Below are 6,000 nucleotides of genomic sequence, written 5' to 3' on the forward strand. Positions count from 1 at the left end.
GTTCATTGATTGAAGTATTAAAAATAAAGATATATTTTTAAATGGTTTGATTTCCATCAATTTTTGTGCAATTTTCTCTTCTTTTGTATCTTATGCTCTACGTAACTGAAACATTTGAGAAACGTAAAAGCTGATCACCAAAATATTTACTAATGATTAATAACTGGTTTACTTTGGCAATGCATTGAGACATTTATTTTATTTCAAATTTGCTTTCCTCACACCCCAAGAGCAGCCTGCTCCCAAAAGTCTTTAGAACAAATATAAACAAGAGATAGGAAGAGTTAATATGTTTGATTAGACAATGAAGTAAAACAAGAAGCCATGTTAATTGCATGAAGTGAGACCACTTTGACTTTTGGAGAAGAGCAGGGACCTTGATACCAAACAATATCATCTTCCATTTAGAATGATAACTTAAAAACTGTAACATATAAAAGTAAATTGTGTTTTGTTTTGAAGCTCAGACATTGTAGTTATGTTCTGAACAAAATATCATTCAGATACGGATAATGGCTTTGAATAGAGTGACACACATGATGGCTCCAATTGTTAATCACTCTCTCCAATGTTAGTGGCATTATTTCTGCCATAGCATGACAACTGTTCTCTCCAAATGTTCAAAGGTTTGTGGGTTGGCTTATCAGCATAGACCTGGACTTGGATGTAGCCCCAAAGAAAAAATCCATGGGTGGTAAATCACATGACTATGGTGCCCAATTCACAGATCCACATCTTGAGATGTTTCAGTCACCAAGCTTCACTCTCACCAAATCAAGCACGACATCAGCTGTGTGGTGTGTAATGTCATCCTGCTGGAACCACATGTTTTCGATGTATATGGTTTCAAGTTCTGATCACAGAAATTCATGTAACATGGATCTGTAGTGATTGCCGTTGACGGTGATGGTTCTTCTCTCATCATGTAGAAACAAATGAGGTCCATTGGTGCTGCATTGCCATAACCCACACCACATTATTAGTGAGTTTTTATGACTGCAATGACATCTCATAGACCACTTATGGGTTATTCTCTTTCCAATAATGACAATTTTGCATACTGAGAAAGTCACCAGGACAAAAATGTTCCTCATCTGACAGAATGATTTTTCAACTGAAATCAGGATCAGCTTTCAACTTCTGTATGGCCCAGTCAGCAAACTCATGACACACTCTGTGGTCATTTGGGTTCAATTCTTTGTCATTACAACTTTGTATCAATACAGGCTCAAATATGTTTGCAAGATTTGCCAAGTTGATACCTCGGATAGCCACAACCATTGAGATTGTCTTGAAATGACACATTCTGAAACATACTGTGTTCGAACATTATGAATTATTTCAAAGAGAATGGTCTATTGACACACAGTCAACTGGGAATTGTTTTTTTTTTTTTTTTTAGGGCGCACAACTTCAACGGTCATTAGCGCCCAGACTACGTTAGGAATGCACCGCGAGTCACAAGTTTAAAACAGCAACGAAACGGAAAACACGATAAAAGACAGACTGACAGGCATAGGATTAAAAAAAAAGAAAACAGCATAATCAAATGTCCTTAGAGAGGGTTGTCAAATTGATAAAATGAAGAACGTGAGCAGCTGCTCGTGGGTCATCCGCTAAAATGGCTTCTAGAGTACATGGCAGGCCAAGATCAAGACGCAGTGTGTTAAAATCCGGACAGGACGTTAAAATGTGGCGGACCGTCAGCAATTGCCCACATGGGCAGAACGGCGCCGGCGCAGCCGTCAGTAGATGGCGATTGCTGAACCGGCAGTGTCCAATTCGTAACCAGGCCAAAACTACCTCCTCCCGCCGAGAAGGGCGTGAGGAGGACGTCCAAGCCACGGGAAGAGGTTTCAAGGCCCGAAGCTTGTTGTCTGTAAGTGCAGCCCAATCGGCATGCCACAGCGATAAAATGCGCCGACAAATGACCCTGCTACAATCTGACGAAGGGACACAACAAGAAGCTGTCCGAGGCTGGAGGACCGCAGCCTTGGCCGCGGCATCTGCAGCTTCGTTCCCAGGGAGACCGACATGGCCAGGAACCCACATAAAGCTAACCGGAGAACCGACGTCCACCAGCTGCTGAAGAGAGCATTGGATCCGGTACACGAAAGGGTGAACCGGGTACGGATCACTGAGGCTCTGGATAGCGCTCAGGGAATCGGAGCAGATGACATATGCAGAATGTCGGTGGCGGCAGATGTAAAGAACAGCCTGGTAGAGGGCAAAGAGCTCAGCTGTGAAGACCGAACAATGGCCATGGAGCCGGTATTTGAAACTTTGTGCCCTGACAATAAAAGAACACCCGACCCCGTCATTGGTCTTAGAGCCATCTGTATAAATGAAGGTCATATTAATGAACTTCGAACGAAGTTCGACAAAACGGGAGCGGTAGACTGAACCGGGGGTAACCTCCTTCGGGAGCGAGCAGAGGTCAAGGTGGACGCGAACCTGAGCCTGGAGCCAAGGTGGTGTGTGGCTCTCGCCCACTCTAAAGGTTGCAGGGAGTGAAAAATTAAGGTGTTGAAGGAGGCGACGAAAGCGAACTCCAGGGGGTAGCAGGGCAGAGACATACAACCCGTATTGACGGTCGAGAGAGTCATCAAAAAAGAAACGATAAGACGGGTTGTCGGGCATTGCCAGTAGCCGACAGGCATACCGACAAAGCAGTATATCGCGCCGGTAGGTGAGTGGCAACTCACCAGCGTCAGCATGAAGACTCTCGACGGGACTAGTATAAAACGCTCCGATCGCAAGTCGTAAACCCCGATGTTGTATGGAGTTGAGGCGGCGTAAGATGGATGGCCGTGCAGAGGAGTATACGAAGCTCCCATAATCCAGCTTGGAGCGGACGATCGACCGATATAGGCGAAGTAGGACGGTTCGATCCGCTCCCCACGACATACCACTGAGAACACGGAGAACATTTAGAGAACGGGTACAACGGGCAGCCAAATATGACACATGTGGAGACCAACTAAGTTTCCTGTCAAATGTAAGACCTAAAAATTTTGTTGTCTCCACGAATGGGAGAGCAACGGGACCGAGTCGTAAGGATGGTGGGAGAAACTCTTTGTAGCGCCAGAAGTTAATACAGACCGTCTTCTCGGCAGAAAAATGGAAGCCATTGGCGACACTCCAGGAGTAAAGACTGTCAAGAGAACGCTGAAGACAGCGCTCCAGGAAACACGTACGCTGCGCGCTGCAATAGATGGTAAAATCGTCCACAAAAAGGGAGCCTGATACATCAGCTGGGAGGCAATCCATTATTGGATTGATCGCTATGGCGAAGAGAGCGACGCTCAAAACTGAGCCCCGTGGCACCCCATTCTCCTGGCGAAAGGTGTCTGACAGGACAGAACCCACACGTACCCTGAACTGTCGATCCATTAAAAAGGAACGAATAAAAAGAGGGAGGCGACCGCAAAGGCCCCATGTATGCATGGTGCGGAGAATGCCCGCCCTCCAACAGGTGTCGTAAGCCTTCTCCAAATCAAAGAACACAGCCGCGGTCGGGCGCTTCCGCAAGAAGTTATTCATAATGAAGGTCGACAAGGTAATCAGATGGTCAACAGCAGAGCAGCGCCTACGAAATCCACATTGTACATTGGTAAGTAGGCGTCGAGATTCGAGCAGCCAAACCAATCGAGAGTTAACCATTCGCTCCATCACTTTACAGACACAGCTGGTAAGCGAGATGGGTCGATAACTGGAAGGCAAGTGCTTATCCTTCCCCGGCTTAGGAATCGGGACAACAATAGACTCGCGCCAGCATGCGGGAACATGTCCCTCAATCCAGATGCGATTGTAAGTACGAAGAAGAAAACCTTTACCCGCAGGAGAAAGGTTCTTCAGCATCTGAATATGAATAGAATCAGGCCCTGGAGCGGAGGACGGTGATCGGCCAAGTGCGTTTTCGAGTTCCCGCATGGTGAATGGGGCATTATAACTTTCACGATTCGAGGAGCGGAAGTTAGGTGGCCTAGCCTCCTCGGCCTGTTTGCGGGGGAGGAAGGCAGGGTGGTAATGAGCGGAGCTCGAAACCTCTGCGAGAAAGCGGCCGAAGGCATTGGAGACAGCCTCAGGGGCCACAAGGACGTCAATCGCGACCGTCAAGCCAGAAACTGGTGAGTGGACCTTAGTGCCAGATAGCCGGTGCAGGCTGCCCCAGACAACAGAAGAAGGAGTAAAACTGTTGAAGGTGCTTGTGAAAGCAGCCCAGCTGGCTTTCTTGCTTTCTTTAATAATACGACGACACTATGCACGTAATCGTTCATAATTGATACAATTCGCCACTGTAGGGTGGCGTTTAAAGGTGCGTAAAGCACGTCGACGAGCACGTAAAGCTTCTCTACATGCTGCGGTCCACCAGGGGACCGGTACGCGACGTGGAGAAGAAGTAGGGTGAGGGATGGAATATTCAGCAGCAGTGAGAATGACTTCCGTGAGGTGTGCGACCTGACTATCGCAGCTTCTGAAGGTTTGATCCTGAAAGGTCGCCCTGGAAGAGAAGAGCCCCCAGTCTGCTTTGGAGATGGTCCAACTAGATGAGCACGGAGAGGGGGTATGCTGCAGGAGATGGATAACACACGGGAAGTGGTCGCTCGAATATGTATCAGAAAGTGCATACCACTCAAACCGGCGTGCAAGTTGGGGAGTACATATAGAGAGGTCTAAATGGGAATAGGTGTGAGATGTGTCTGAAAGAAAAGTAGGGGCGCCAGTATTGAGGCAGACAAGATTGAACTGGTTGAAAAGGTCTGCTAACAGAGCCCCTGGGGCAGGATGCTGGAGAGCCCCAAAGGGGATGGTGGGCATTGAAGTCTCCAGTTAACAAAAATGGTGCAGGTAGCTGAGCAATAAGTTGCATCATGTCTGCCCTGGTAACGGCAGACGACGATGGAGTGTAAACGGTACAAATGGAAAATGTAAAAGTGGGGAGAGTAATGTGGATGGCAACTGCCTGCAGGCCGGTGTGCAACGTGATGGGATCGTAGTAAATATCATCCCAGACCAGCAACATAACCCCTCCATGAGCCGGGATACCTACCACAGGGGGTAGGTCAAAACGCACAGAGGTGTATTGTGCCAAGGCAATTTGATCACATGGGCGTAGCTTCGTTTCCTGGAGGGCTACGACAAGCGGACGGTGCAAGCGGAGCAGCAACTTCAAGTCCTCTCGGTTGGAGCGAATGCTGCGAATATTCCAGTGAATAAGTGCCATCGTAAGAAAAAAAGGAAGATGAAAGAAGGGGTCACCTCGAAGGCCGCTGAGGGCCTGGCTTCGAGCGAGCACTGCCGCCACTATCAGTAGGCGGACAGTCATCGTCCATTGGGTCTATAGGTTCATCGGCCATCTTGGGAAGATGGCAGGGAGGGGGAGCTTCCTCCGCCGGTGAACGGCCAGATGTTCGGCTACCAGTGGTGCGGCCAGGCGAAACGGATGATGGCCTGGGGCGGCAACCGCTGGGTGGCGCAGGAGAAGAAATGCGCCGTGGCGGAGAAGGAGAACTGTGCTTCCTATGAGCCTTCTTGGAAGGTCGTTTGGTGGAAGTACCGGTCAAAGGCTGGGAGGTTGAGGTACGTAGGAAGTCTGCACGGGACGGTTCCTTCTTGAAGGCCCGTGCATCTGACTTCGGGGTCTTCGTCTTAGCAGAAGCTGATGAAGGGGCTGGTGTCTGTGGGGTAATGGGAGGAAGAGGAGACGTCGACCGCGCGATCTTAGCACTGGCCGAACGGACGACTGTGGTGCTGAAGGTCAGATCGCATGTTCTCTGTTGCCACCTCCCTGGTAGTCCGAGGAGAGGCGAGGACAGTACTGTATTTCCCCGCTGGGAGCAGCGTGGGCGTCCTACTAGCCAATAGCTTGCGAGCAGCCGAGGTGGACACTTTCTCTTTGACCCGAATTTCTTGGATACAGCGTTCTTCCTTATAGACAGGACAGTCGCAGGAGGATGCGGCATGGTCACCCTGACAGTTCACACAACGAGGAGACGG

This window comes from Schistocerca nitens, chromosome 5, assembly GCF_023898315.1.
Source record: "Schistocerca nitens isolate TAMUIC-IGC-003100 chromosome 5, iqSchNite1.1, whole genome shotgun sequence".
In the NCBI taxonomy this organism is placed as follows: Eukaryota; Metazoa; Arthropoda; class Insecta; order Orthoptera; family Acrididae; genus Schistocerca; species Schistocerca nitens.